The following is a 16,797-nucleotide window of genomic DNA, read 5'->3' on the forward strand; positions in this document are numbered from 1 at the left end:
GCATCTTAGACTATTTTAAATTAAAAACACAGTTTTATTTTCTTTTTATTTTAGATACAAAAACGGCAATATTGCTGCATCCAGAAACTACAGGCAATACAATGATATTGTGCCAACCTATTTGCGAGACAGACCCCATGATGTTATTAGACACTGCATGCGTAGGATAACATCCGCAGCTGAGGTTACTCTGAAATCAATAACCAAAGGGGAAGATTTGTATATTGTGGACAGCGCAACCACAAAAGAAATTTATACGATTTCAATTAAGAAATTTTCTAAATGTACATGTCAAGACTTTCAAAGACACTTTTTACCATGCAAACATATGTTTAGCATTTTTGAAAAATTTTCTGATGTATCGTATAATAGTATTCCATCATGGTATATAAATTCACCCTTCATGATTCTGGATCCTTTCATTGTTGATCCTACCACCCCAGTTACCCAATCAGTAAGTGAAACTGACCAAAAGATACTAACTTTTTTTGAACCTTTTTGTGTAAAACCGACTTCACAAAAACTAGAATCTCTGAAGCCTTAACAACTATACGAGATTTATCATTTAATGTCATTTCAGAGGAAGCCTTGTTAAAGGCGGAAGCGGCATTAAATAATGTTATTGTGGATTTAAAAAAAAATTGTAAACATGATTGTGGGTTACGTTTGTAAGGATCAGATAACAATGGAAAAGTAAAATCAGAAAAAAAACAACAACGACATCACAATCACATAGAGAAGTGCATGATAAACTTCCAAGAAAATATCCCAAAGTGAATAAGTTTGTATCCAGATACGGCAAACATGCAGACTTAATGCGCGACCTGTGCCGAGTAACTAATTTGTTTCCTAAGGACCGGGAATTCCAGGATGATGGTTCTAATTTTCAAAATCCACCAGTTAAAAAAACCCGAATTAATATGCCAAATATAAAGATTCAATCCAGTGGCTATAATAAAGAAGGTTGTTCCCCCTATCTCAACCCTAAAAAAGTATGGTTTGATTAAAAACTCTTTAAATAATGGTCCTCATACTATTTCGTTTGTAAATATAAAGTCGTTAGAACCTTGTCTTGCTGAAGGTGAATTACAAGTTTTGCGGACTTATGACTCGGACTTTACTGAAGGTTGGTTATATGATGATGTTATTAACAGTTACTTATGGTGGTTAAGCAAACAGTATCCTCATATCTTGTTTGTTGACTCTTCAGTTGCTATGACCTTAAGCAAAAGACCCTCTATTGATAGGCTGTGGAGAAACATTACTTTGGCTGGTAAAAAATATATTTTTGTTCCCTGGAATAAATCTGGAGCTCACTGGGTGTTACTTGCTGTAAACATTGAACAAAAAGTTTTGTTATACCTTGATCCATTGCAGGAAACAACAACTGATGTTACCACCCCTCTTAGCATGATAAATTATTTAACTCAACAAAAATTGGGGTTCTCAATTGTAGAAGTCATAAGTAATATGTCACATACATTGCAACCAAATAGCACAAGTTGTGGTGTTTTTGTTTGTATGTACAGCAAGTGGCTAACTTTGAACAACGACCTTGTTCAACAACACCAGCAATCATCTTTTATCTACCGGCAGGAAATTTACACTGCTATTGTTGGCAACTGCCTTAAAGGCAGATATAACAAAAATAAATGTAGACAGTGTGACAAAAGTGATGACAGTAAATGTGACTGGGTTGAGTGTATGAGATGCCAACAATGGTACCACACTCAGTGCCTCGGCTTATCGTCGACTGAAGCAAAAAAGAAATATTTTTTGTGCCCTTGAGCAATTATATAAAATTTTGGGGTCGATGTGGAAGGCACGCCTTCTCGGTGAATGCCCGCCTCTGCCTCTCCGGCCAAGGACTCCTGTCCGTCGATGGTAAAAGTTGTTTGGAATCCACAACGAAGAGAGACCCTTGAGACTGGCAAAAGAGGTTGGCTAGCCTGGAACCTCTCTGATCTCATAGGCAGGATGGAGCTGCTTGGTGGCTCCAGGCTAGCACTTTTTTGTTCTCTGTAAAATATCTATATTAGAAGTCCAAATTACTTGCATTAGATTTTAATAGTAAAGCAAAAAAATGATCGTGATAATCTTTATTCATAGTTGTTTATATAATATTGCCTAAAATATACTTTGCGGCAGAGATAATGCTGCGGGCATCCACTTTTTGGGCGCGCCTTCTTATTTTTGCCCCATTTCCCTTTCGGACACCACCTTTAATTGTGTTTTTGATGAAACACAGCCAATAAAATCAACATTTAAAAAAAAGTTAGTTATAATCTCTTTAAAGTAAATACTCCACTAGTAAATTGAATTTCGTGGCAAAGTAGGTAAACTAAACATTTTTCGTTATATATTTTTATTAATAATTTTAGTTTTTAAATAGACATTTTAATTGTATGCAAGTTTTTGGGTGACCTGGCAGCCTGCCTTCCCCTGTGCTTGGATTTGTTACCCTTACCCATATGTTCTAAAAGTATTTTTTAGTAATATTTGTGCATAGTTTATTTTTGTTGTCATTGAGGTAGTAAATTCTGGCCTCATTTACTTCGTACGCTATTTAAATTATTGAACGGGATTCTTAGGATAAAGTGATTAAAGTCGAGTTAAGCCCGGATTAACCTAATCGCGGATTAAACTCGAGTTAACTTTTTTTTTGTGTTATTAAGGTCGAGTTAACGCTAACCGTGGATTAAACTCGAGTTAAATCGCTAAAAAGTTAACACGCCGATTCAGGTGGTTTAAATTCGGATTAACTTGAAAAATTTTGTAAAGGATAAACTTTTTTAGTTTTTAGGTCGATCGATTTGATATTTTGTTAGCACGTGCATTTTTGTCTACCTGTTTGCTTGGTATGGGTATTAAAGCGTATGTTAACAGTAAGTTGGGCCTAAGGGTGTGCCTTGTTCGTTTAATAAAGGAATATCTAGGTAGAGTTAGAAATCAAATCATTAGTCATTTGTACCAACGCAACAGGCAATTGCAATGACACGCAATTGTGCATTATCAGATTTTATTTTTCGGGTTTTGCATAATTTTTTTAAACTGAGTATAGCATAATAAAACCAAAAACAAACACCATTAGGCAATTTGTTACAGAATTAAATTGATTGGTTGAATATCAAAATTCAGGTAAGAACTACTGAACTAAAATATCTTATAACTTGTATATAAATGTAGTTTTTTTTATTATTATTTACCAATTCTTTGTATATAGTTTCTAGTTAAATAAGCAACTAGTTTAATTTGTTAACAATATTTAGCATTATTGGATTTTTTTTATCTGCAGAATAGTGATAAAAGCACCCTGCTTTTTAGCACATTGTCTTAGCTTCAAGCAACTTAGGTTATATGCTTTACCCATTAGTCTACTACTTATTTTACTTAGCCAAATATCTAGTAATATATTACTAAAAAATGAAAATATAACATGTGACTGGGATCGTTAAAAGTTACTGTTTTGTTTGAAGGTTTAGTTCAAGTTATTATTATTATTATTGATTAAATATGTATATATAATATATTGTTTTTTTCTAGAAAGTAGACTGGATAGTAGTAACCAACAGGATCAAATTTCCACAAAACTTTAAGAAATTAATGCCGTTACAATTAAATAACGTAAGTATAAAATTGGTATAATTTTTATACCTTGTTTTATTTTGTACAACTAAACATAAATAACATAACAAGCATAAACTAAAGTAAAACTGAACTGTTATTCAACATTTTAAACATAGAAAAGTTTTAATCTGAGATCTTTTTGAGTTGGTAATATTGAATTTTTAATTCCTGTTTTATTATTTTTATTTCTTGCTCTTTTTTTTAATTTTTGCTCTGTCAAGATAAAATTTTTTGTTAAATTAAAAATGTCTGCTTTATTCTCTGTTTCTTGTTTTATCAGCAATAGTTTAGCCTCCTCTAATTCATTAATTTCTCTTTTTTGTTTCAATGACCTTTTTTCTTAAAACAATTTTTGGGTTTTATACTATTGAGGTTTTATTGTACAAACAGGTATTATAATCATCTCAAATTTCAGTGACAATACAATAATGTTTTATATATATATTTAATATATTTTTACTTACTTAGTTGAATAGCTATTGTTTCTGCATTGTTTTCCTCTTGTAAATTTTCAATTTCTGTAATAACAAAATATCAGTCTTGTAAAAAATGGTAATTGTTTATAATTAAATGAAATTTACTATTTTTAATATTTTTTTTATTAATTTCCAAAAATATATATAGAATACCTGGTAATGTTTCACAATTTATAAAAAGTACTCCATTTTCATTGTTTTCACTAACAATTTGATCTCCTTTATAATTTTCATCGATTGTTAAATCTAAAACAGGTAGTTGTGCATCATCATCATAATTATTCACCAATGAATGAATTTTATTTGGAATTAAAGCTAAATGTAAAAAAAATGCGAATAAAATGTTGTTACCGGTATAAGAAAAAGAGACAAATAAAGTTTTTACTTACAAATAACTTTTTGTGTGAAGAGGCTAATAGAAACTGGTGGTGGACCACCTCCAGTTTTTCTTGTTTCCCTTTTAAAGGCTGGATCAGCCGCTTTAGCCTTTTTTTAATGTTTTCAAATAAATTTTGCAGGTTTTTCGGTGGTTCTTTTTGTTCGAATGTTCATTGAATTAAATTTTAAAGTTAATTGAAGCCAAGCATTTTTTTTGGATGATGTGGTGTAAGAATTTGTTGATTTAGATGTAATTATTGGGTAAGACTTAATTAAATCTAATAGAACATCTTTCTCACTTTGATCATAACTATTTGTTCTACCCTTTTTATCCATTTTTAACTTTTTTTTTGGTTTTAAGGATATTGCTTAGAATTTTCTATGTTTAAAAAAACATGAATATACCAAATTAAATTTATAAAAAAAAATATATATAAATTATGTATAGAAAAAACAAGAATAACATAAAAAAAAACTCAACCATAAACAAAATATATTTTCTTAATAGAGCCTATACATTTAAATATACATTTTTTTTATAGAAAATGATTGTAAATTATTTGATTTCGGACAGCCTGACCAGCTAATGAAAATTGTTCAGCACTGCCACCTGTTTCATGGATTTGGTGTGTTTCTGTTTCAACTGTTTCAAGGTCCTCTTGCTTGGTCAGTAGTGCAAAGTTGTGCAGGCACATGATTGCGGTTATGATGACCAATGAATTTTCTATGTGTGTTCGAGGGGGTATGGCAAGAGCCCGAAATCTTTGTTTTAATATGCCAAATGATTGCTCAATTTTAGTCCTTGTTTTAATGTGAGATGAATTGAATTTCCGTTGTGGTAATGTGGATGGATTAAGTAATGGTGTCATCAAATATTTTTTGCAGGGGTAACCATTATCCCCCAACAACAAACCATTAATAAACCCATCTTCAAAATGGTCGTGAAATTCGAGAATTATGGGTGGAACCAGGCCATCGTACTACGATATTCATAGAATAAACCCATCTTCAAAATGGTCGTGAAATTCGAGAATCATGGGTGGAACCAGGCCATCGTACTACGATATTCATAGAATTGCGATGTGCATTGCAGATGGCCTGGACGTTTATTGAAAAAAAAAAATTGCGATTTCGGAAAACCTCGGGGGATTCACCACCAGGGGAAACAATTGGAACATGGGTTCCGTTAATTGCCCCAACACAGTTGGGGAACCCAGCTACCCAATGGAAATCTTCCTTACAGGTTTGCAAAGCCTGGCCTGAAGGAAACGTTATAAACAGATTTTTGCGGGAGGCGATGCATTTAGATATTCTATGCACTATAAGACACACTGTGCATCTGTCGACACCGGTAACCAGACACTTCGGCCAAAATTTTTTTTTCAAAACAGCGGGGATTTGGCATTTTAATTACCGCGATAAATTTTATTTTTCGCATAGTTATATACAGTTTTTTAGACAGTATTTGAAACAAAATAAGCAGTAAATTAATATTTTTTTTTAATAATAATGTGCAAGAACATGTTATCTTTTTTTTGCCGTGTCAAGTTTTTTAATTTTACAAACTAAAACCTATAAAACACTAATTTTGAAAGCGCGCGCTTTTAGGTGACGGAGCACAATGCATAATGATATCTCGTATTTTGCCAAAACGTGCCGCCTTTCCAAACAATATTTGAAGAAAATAGAGCGTTAATTTTTTATTTTTTACACTGAGGATTATGCATAAATATGTTATCTTTCTTTTTCCGTGTCAATTTTTTAATTTTACTAACTAAAACCTATAAAAAACTTATTTTGAAAGCGCGCGCTTTTAGGTGACACAAGACGATGATGCATTATGATATCACGTGTTTTGCGAAATAGGGCCGTCTTTCTAAACGATATTTGAAGAAAATAGATCATTAATTAATCATTTTTTACACTGAGAAATGTGCATAAATATGTAATTAGTTATTGCTGGGGTTAATGTATATAAATTTATTTACTAAAACACAAAGAATAAAACGTTTAAAGAGTTGCAAAAAGATTTGTCCTGCAAAAAAACGGCGGGGAGTCGGCGATGAAATTCCTGTGTATAAAGTCAGCGTAAGACCATATTTTACCGATATTCAAAATAAAATTTTGCATAAAGTACAGTATATATAAAAGTTTTTATTGGTTGTTACGTTAATGACTAATACTGATTTAATAATAAAATGGATTACATATAGTTTAAACAACAACAGTTAATACAATAAAGCTGAAGAAAAATTTAAACTCTTAAATTAGTTACTAGAAAGAAAAGACAGTTAACTTACTTAACTCTTTTTAAGTTGAAGTAACTAGCAAGAGCCAAATTACTATTTAAGTATAAAGTGTTCATAATTTTACATAAAATTAAATTTAAATCTTAGTTACGAATATTACTTTTTTCAGTCTAACAGTTCTTTAACAAGCCTCCTGAACATTGACTTTTTTAATTTCTTTGGCCATTATATTACAACTGTCCAACTTGCATTTTTTGTTATTAATGTTTTTCCTAGTTCCCTATCTTTTGGAGTTACTAAGGTCAAATGGATAATAATAATAAACAAAAGCTCTTGTTTTTTTTTGTTATGTTAACCTTAAATATACATTTTATTGCTTCGCCCGCTATCTGGGCTATGTTGTGACTTGCTTGAAAACTATGTTGTGAATTGCTTAAAATCTTTTTTTTAAATTAATTAACACTTAGCTGTTTCGCTCAAATATAAATTAAATAAAGAATAAATAAATCTGCCTTATTACAACTTTTTTCTAAAATAAAAATAGGTTAAAAATTATTAGAACTATTGCAGCACGTAATCAGCAGATTAATTATTGGGCAATTATAATCAATAATATCCCATACTGCCAAAGGCAACTGACTGGGTCGGGGTAACTAAAGTTACTCCATGTTTAAGTCGCGCATTTAACTTTTTCACATCGAGGATAAAGAAGAACAGAAACAAAGTCAAATGACGAACATAATGTTGCTTTCGTTGTAATCGATGGGGTACTTTCTTTTGTTGATTTTTGTTAAAAACTAGCAGTTGAATCCTTTATTACCTTAGTAAAAATAAACCTTTTTACATTCAACGGCAAACGAAGTCATGTAGCAAATAACGCAATAATGCCTACGACCTTATTGCATGAGTATTTTCTATTGTTTGTTTTTTTGCGTATTTTGTGCTTAATAAAAATTTTTACATTGCTCGACTGTTTACCCATATCCATCGTTTACCAAATAAAGTTAATATTCTCATAAAACAAATATCCTAATATTGGTTGGGTTTTTTGTTATGTAGATAAATTTTTAGCAATTGCATGGGACATATATTAAAGTTAACTGTTAAGTAACACACCAACTTGAATTCTTTCAACAAACTTATTAAAAAAAAGATACGTGCACAGTATGTGCACTTATTTTTATTTTTAAATAACTTTAAAATTGTTTGTTCTGTTATGACCAATATGCCACACTACAGAACAAGCTAAAAATTATTATCTACCTTATCTTAAGGTGATATTTTATGTTTTATAAAAAGCATGTGCGGTTGTACCTTGTGTTTTTGCGTAAACGCTGAGCTTGAGGCCAAAAAGTGTGACATTGCTGGAGCCTAGTGGCTAAATCTTCTGGCTCGTAGTCTAATGCCATATACCACACTACTGGACTAACTAATCTCTCTTTTTTTAACAGCTATGGCATTTTATTGTTTCAGAAAACATAAAAATTGCAAATTACAACGAAAATTAATATAAATTGAAACCATAAATAAAAAAGAACCATTTTTATGGTTCGAAATCTTAGATTTCGAAACATATTGTTATCGTCATTCCTGTGTCTTATAAGCCGTAAATTTTGAGTTAAAATAACTTTTGTAGAACATTTGCGGTTCTGAAATTTTGGTATTTTGTTTATTATCATATTATGTTTCAAACCTCTTTTTTTCATAATTCAGTTATTACTAATTGCTTGTTTATTTATTAAAATTTAAAGATGGTAATTGGGTTTTCAAATTTTGGTCAGTTATATATCATAATATTAATAACTCGAAAATGGATTAAAAATTTAATTTTTGTTTGTTTATTATATTTAAATTTTTGTTTGTTTATTAAAAATTAAAGTTCGATATTAAGCATTCAAAATTTAGTATAATGTATTTTATTATATTAGTAAATAAAATACATATTCAAAAAATAATTATTGTTTGTGTATTATATTTAAATGCTGGTTTATTTATTAAAAATCAAAAATCCATTTTAGGCTTTCAAAACTTTGTCTAATGTATACTATAAATCAATTTTAGGAATTTAAAATTTACTATAATTTATATCCTAATATTACCAACTTAAATATGGGTTAAATATTAGTTTTTGTTTGTATAATATATATAAATGCTTGTTTGTTTAATAAAAATCAAAGGTATGTAATGTTTTTAGTTAATGTTTATGCATATCTTTTTTATTTATAAAAATTTATGTTAAAAATAATCAACTAATTTCGAACCATATTTTATTTATCAAATAAATCTAGTTTATAGTTATTGTTGCGGTAAGATACACATACAATCGTTCACAAGCTTGTACCACGAATACCATATACATTTACATCCGAAACAGGTAAACTAATACATCACGTGATAGAGATAAGAAGTAACAGATTGGCAATAGGTGTAAACACGTGATCTTAAGAATAGATAAGTATTTTGCGTAAACAACAAGATAGCGGATTCGTTACAGCAGTTCGATTTTAGCAGCGGACTAAGCATGTAAGGGTTTTGGGTTCAAGCCGTACCAATGCCACACTAAACGTTCTTGACCCGGTTGTTTACCGGTAGCTTAAACATGTTACAACAGCACACATACCTTACAAACACCTGTCACCTTATGGTTATAGGGGAAAAAGACAGGCTGAAATTAGGTCGTAATAAATAAAGTACTTTCACGTTAATTTTTTTTTGGTTTTCTTACGTCATGGATAAATTAATATTTAAAAGTACTACTTTACTTATATTGTGCAAGTGGAGATCATTGGTTCAATTACCGACGGGGGTTTATGCCCTAAAACCAATTTTTGTATTTTTTTTGTATTTATCTTAATTCTCGATGTGATCAGATCGAATGCACGACCTAAACTTAAAGTAACATTAGTTACTCCTACCCAGTCTCGATTTGCTTTTGGCAGTTTGGGATATTATATATATTATAATTGCCAGGTTATTATGCTGCTGATTTAGTGCTGGCTTAACAGGAATTCATACCGTTTATAGCGTAAGTATTAAACAGAAAACAATACAAACTATATAATGATAAAAAGTCATACTTTTTTAATTTAAAGTGAAATTTAGTACCAGGATTTTATGATATATTTATTTAAACAATTTGTTGATTAAGTTTTTTAAGCTCTTTACTATAAGTTTATAATAAATAAATTAGGATAAAAATTCTCGGTTATCGTTTTTGCCAAATAGAACTTCACAAATTTTAGGCATCATCTATAAAGTAAAAGTGTTTGTAGGGTTTGTCTAACTATACCCCACGTGACCAACAATAGGTTGATCGGAGAATAAAATACGCCCCTTGATCACAGATTGATCTCAGTTAATATAAAAATAATACCGATAATGGGCCCAGAATTGCAACTGTCTAACTCGACTGATACAACAATTGAAATACTCTACAATGTATTCAATATTCAGTACACAAGAAAAACAATTAACAAAAACAATACTGGCTTAACACTTACAAATCAATATTACTTTTAACAAAAACTAACTAAAGACCATTTATGAAATGTTAGAACAGGGCGAATCGTATTCTAAATATATGACGTACTAAAAGTAGAATTCCAAAATTATTCCAAGTTACGATACAAATAAAGACAAAAAAGGCGAAACACAAATCACGTGACTAAGAACGCTGGAAAAAAGGGAAAAACTTGAAATGACCAGGCGATAAGGCGATCCAAAAGAAGCGCACAATAGCGGCTAATGGTGTCCAACCGAGTGTGAAATTGTATTTAAAATTAATGAGAAAATATAAATCAGTTTTCATATAAATGGACTTAACAGTGTTAAAAATATATATATTTTTTATTTCATTTATTCTCGATATAGTAAGGTTTGGAATATTATAGATTATAATTGCCCAATATTTAAACTGCTAATTAGGTGCTGGTTTAGCAGAAGTTTATATACTTTAAAGTGCCTTTCTCAAGAGTGCTACAGCATGAGAAAAATAAGGATCAAAACAAGGACCTTATGTAGTAAAGCCAAGTTTTTTGACAACTACACTATGCTGGAGAACAATAAGTTACCCATTAGAGGCTTATAGAATGGTAGCACTAGGGATCAAACCACGGATGCCATGTTGCAATGTCCAGAGCCTTAATTACAAACCTATAAAAAAATTGTTGAAAAATAAAACTCAACACAATCTTACCTGAGTGCCAACTAAGTCAAGCCTAGCGTCCAGAGTATTTCGTACTCGAATAGACCCAGTCACACTACACATGATAACCCCACCACAAGTGTTGGCTGACAAATAGTCAGTATTGGATATTGTGACTTAAACATTACGTTTGGCCGATCTTTGTGTAGTTGGCCACAGCTAAAGGGATAGATTGCTAAAAAATTTTTTTTTTAATTAAAATGATGCCAGTACCTGTCTATGCCAATAGTTAGAGTGGCTGACTTTACGACTTAACCATAGCGTAACATTTGTTACCCTGACCTAGTCTCAAGTTGACTTTAACAGTTTGAAAAATTATGATCATAATTGCACGATAATTAATCTGCTGATTATTAAAAGCACAATCTGTTAAGGAATTTAGTCAATACACCTTAAATTTATTTAATAAAGCAAGTATGCTGGTCAAATTACCTTGACGACGTCCACCTCTGATTTGAGACATTGAATAATGACCTCGTCTTTTAAAATTTAAAACAAACCCTGAACTATTAAACCGGACTAAATAAAAGCAAAAAAGTTTACAATTTTACTGCTTAATGTCAAAATTATTGCCGACGTATTACCAAAAATCAAATGCCAAAAAACAAAATTTACCAGCAATTATGTTTTTCATTAACTTCCTTTTACCAAAACCTTTATCCGGAAAATGCCCTTTTATTTTCGAAATAAAATTTTTTATAATTTTTTCTTTAATATGCTGCCTTTAAATTGCTTGTTAGGTTTAAGATGCTTTTAGTTCATAACCAGGTAGATGAAACATAACTAACTGATAGATATAAAAAGTTATGCAACAAGCTGATATAACTTGCAATCAATTGGCTACAAGGCCCTTGTAAAACCCTTTGTAACTAACATTTATAAAAACAATATTTTTATATTTATTTGTTTAAGAAGCCTCTTAAGTCGTTAGTGGCGTTTTTAATTATTTTTAACTAGTTTTGGATATTATATATTATATTTTACCAATATTTAAGCTACTGATTAAGTATTGGCTTAGCAGGAGTTCATACCATTTATAGCGCCTTATTAATGGGTGCTATAGCATAAGATCAGTGAGGATTGAACCCAGGACCTTATAAACTACACCATGTTGCCGGTTTATAATTGCACAATAATTACTATCTTAATTGGTTTTTGGCTTAACAGAAGTTAATAATGTGTCTAAAGTACTTTACCTAAGGGCTCTACAGTATAAAAGCAGTGGGATTTAAATTATGCTATAGAGATTAATTATTCTTACCTCCAAGTAGAATTAACAACACGTGAAGTACCGTTATATACTTAGTGTTGCTCTTGTAATCTTGTCCTTACTACTTGATATGGGTAAGTAAAAGTGGGAGCAATAAGTTTTGAACCGGCAGACATCAGTATTACGTTAGAACCACTCTTTTTTTAATTCTTTATATTTTATTTTAAATGATCTTATAATTTTTTTCTCAGGATTTAAAAATAATTGTCGGATACTATATATAAAAATTGATAAATTTCATAATAACTTCATTAATTTTAATAAACGCTTATATATATATATTCTTACTTAACATTTTTAAGTATTAATAAAAGTAACAAGAAAAAAATATACATTTAACAAATATTAAGGTGAAGAAAATGCCAAAATTTAGAAAATTGTGTAGCATAGTCTTATGACACATGAAGCATAAAATAATTATACAATGAAAATAAAATGTCAACATACCACAAAAAATAACATAATTAAAAAAACACAAACAATTTTTTCAGAAAAATTTCCCCCCTACGCTGGGCATTCAATAATTTTAATCTTTAATATACTAAAAACTAAATTGCACCATACCCGCCCTGTAAAATATAATAACTAGTTATATAATTAAAATGGTATTTTTAGTGGTGTAGTGGTTATAGTACTTGACGGCCTCACTACATAAGGTCCTAATCTAAAGTTGACTTTGGCGGTTTGAAATATTATTAATTATAATTGTCCAATGATTTTTCTACTAATTGTGTTTATATTGGCAGCAGTTTAACATATTCAGTGCCTTATCAGGGTACAATTTAGCATAAAAGCAGCGGGGGTTGAACCCATGACTTCCTACATTTATTGTTTTTAGCCTATAATGTTAAGAAAAAAATAAAGCAAATTTTTTTTTATGGTTTAAAACTTGTTATAGTTGTATAATACCAGAGTTAGTTAATTTTACTATTTAATAAAATTTAATAAATTACCAGAAATACATCCACAAGACAAATATTCGGCGACTGTTAATGGCTTCGTTTGGTCTCCTCTATTTAGATGAGTTTTTATTGTGTTGTACCCTAACTTAAAAAAAAAAATTCATTTTAAATTTTTTTCTATTTTTTTGTCAATTAAAACATGTTCTACTAACCACTACACAAACCATATAGCACAATGTATTTACCACACAAGACATAAAATGAAATGTAGAATTTGTATTAACTGTTTTTTTTGTATTTTCAGAATAGGGTTAGGGTAAGCTAGGGGTAATAAAAAGTGGATCATCAAAAAAACAGTGCAACTTATGCAAAAATTATCATTTTGAGGATTTTGTTAAATTTACAGTTCAAATTTTTAAATTAAAAATTAAAATCAATTTAATTACAATTAAAATCTCACTTATTCTTACAAAAAGAAATAAAATTCCCAACTAAACCCTGCACCAACAAGATTTGGGGTGACACCTGCATACAACCCTCTATTACCCTATTTTAGACACATTTTGTTTAAGTTCCACATGCTGCTGTATTTGAACGAGAAGACAACCCATCGTTTACTAAAAAAAAAGTAAATATTTAATATATATATTGGTCAAAAATTACCATTTTTTTATTTATTTATCCTTGATGTGGGAAGCCAACTTTACAGCCTAAACATAAAGTAACATTTGTTACCCAGACCCAGTCTCGAGTTGACTTTGAAAATTTAAAATATTCTTTATGATTTTGGGATCGGCAAAGTTTTTATTGTTTATAGCTGGTTAGATCCATGCAATAAAAGGCCCCTGCAGAGCAAACACTAAACAGCAGCTTTTAAACTGCCTGAGGCAACCTTATGTTTAGGTCGTTAAATTGTTTCTACATCAACAGATTAATGACAAAATGATAAATAAATAATAAATATAATGGTTTTACAAACACACTCACCTGAATATCTAATTTTATTTAGATCATGAGGATGTTAAATGCACGTGGCTGCCGCTCCCCAGCTACGCCAGCAATAAAGTTTTTGTATTTCATAATTCTCTGATATTTTAGTTTTGCAAAATTCATTCAAAAAATATAAACAGTCTGACTGTACTTACTCTGTTTGTGTTTTCTTTGTTGGTTAAACAAGCTTCTTATTGCACTTACATAAATACGTATGGTGTCGTTGTTTATATGTTTATATTATTTATTACCACCATCTTTCTGCCAGAGAGCTGGCAGAGAATTTTACTTGGGCGGATAATTATAAAAAATAGTAATTCCAAATATTTTTTAATCGTACAACACAAAAAAGAACGGGGTAAAATAGCCCTTTCAAAAGGAACAAATTAAAACCAAACCTAATATAAAATAAGTTAACAAGGTTCTTAACACTTTAAAATTAAAATTAAATGAAACATTAAAATTTTTAAAAGCAGGAGTAAACTTTTGTACTGAATTAAAATACGTGTTATTACTGACGTCACAAATCGGGGGTTTTAACAACTTACCTATCATGTCGCTCCAATTTATTTTTTTAATTTTGCGGAGTACAACGTACTCAACAACGACATACTTTCAAAAAATTGAACAAAATATTAGAAAGTGGTCAAATACAGGTGTAAACTTTGTGTTTTCGTAATATACGCTATATAAGTCACGTCACAAATCGGGGGTTTTGACAACTTACCTATCATGTCGCTCCAATTTATTTTTGATATTTTGTAAAGAACAACGCACTTAATTACAACATATCTTCAAAAAAGTGAACAAAACATTAGAAAGTGGTCAAATACAGGTGTAAACTTTGCATTTTCGTAATATACGCTAAATAAGTGACGTCACAAATCGGGGGTTTTGACAACTTACCTATTATGTCGCTCCAACTTATTTCACATATTTTGTGAAGAACAACGTACCCAACCATGACATACCTTCAAAAAAGTACCTACAATTTAAATATTTTGTTCGACTTACAAACTATTATTGTTTGTGCCTCCCACCACATAAATTTTGCCATCTACAACTGAGGCACAGTGGCCACATCTAACCTTGTTCAGTGGTGCAACTTCTGACCATGTATTAGTAATAATGTTGTATTTGATCACTGATGAAACTGCATCACTGAAATTATGGGATCCACCTAAATTAAATTTTATTAATTAAAAACTCAAAAAATATTAAAATTTAACGTAACACATAAAATATTTTTATTTTGAAAAATTCAGGAAATACAAATAAATTTTAAGACAAATTAAAATCAATTTAAAATAAATTATGCATATTTAAACTAACAATGTTTTTTTAATTGAATATATTTACTTAATTTCTAACTAAATACAGATCATACTAAAATAAACAAACATTGCACAATATCAAAATTAACTAATAATACTGACCAGTAACAAATATGTGATCATCCAAAACTACAGCTGCATGATCATTTACACCATATTCCATTGGAGAAATAAGAGACCACTTTTGTTTACCAAAATCAAAACATTCTGATGAGCTTAATCTTATATGTTTATCATTACGTCCCCCGATTGCAAATAATTTACCTGGACATTAATATTTATTTGAAACATTTTTTTTTAAATTATATATTTAACTAATTATTTAATTTAAATTACTTTTAATTTTAAAAGCTTTCTTTTTCCACAAAGCTAATATTTAATGTTAAAATAATTTTACTTTTGTTAAATTCTTAAAACATTTTACTTAATTAATCTTAATTTTATTCAACATTTTTTATGCTAATAATTTAAAAAAATAATATTTTTGTAAATTGTATTGGGGTTTAACATTAAAACTCAACCTCTTGCAGCAAGTAATACATGTTCTTTTCGTGGAACAATCATGTCTGGAATATTTCCTCTTTTATTTATCCTCACATCCAAGAATTCCCCACTTGATAAAATTTCATTTTTTTTGAACATTAAAATACCCCTTTCACCCCAACCTCCAGTGGTGTAAATACAATCTACAACAAATTTAATTTTAACTTCTGTAAATTAATTAAAATATTCGACGAACCCGAATCCTAAAAAACTCAAAACTCACTCGACTCGGCCCATCCCTAATATATATATATATGTATATAGCATCTAGTGTTTATATTATATCTTTATAAAACAACACAGGTTTAAATACAATAAACAAATAGTTTTAACCAACTTAAAGTTAATACCATTTAAAGTAGCTGATGATGCCCACCACCGATCTTGTTTTATTGAACTTTCAACTTTCCATTGTGGACCTACATCATCTAACCTTAAACTCTCAACAGAGGAATTATCCTCTCCTCCCATGATGAAAACATGTTTGTTCACAACAGCAGATGAAGCTCCCCACCTTTCTTCATTTAATTTCTGAAAATATATTTTGTTCAAGTAAACATTAAACAATTAGAACACTGTATCTAATAATGCATTAACATAAATAAACCTATTTTTACTATACCATGTTTTAGCCATTACATATAGTTACAAAAAACAACTTACATACTTTTTTAAGTTAACTCTGCCCACCTTTTGCTTTCTTATAAAATATAGAAAACTTACTGGCATTTGAGTCCATTGTTGTGTAACAGAGTCAAACAAAACAACATTTGTGCTATTATTATAACCTCCCATTATAATGAACTTTGTTGAAACTAAACAAA

Source organism: Corella eumyota, chromosome 7, assembly GCF_963082875.1.
Source record: "Corella eumyota chromosome 7, kaCorEumy4.1, whole genome shotgun sequence".
In the NCBI taxonomy this organism is placed as follows: domain Eukaryota; kingdom Metazoa; phylum Chordata; class Ascidiacea; order Phlebobranchia; family Corellidae; genus Corella; species Corella eumyota.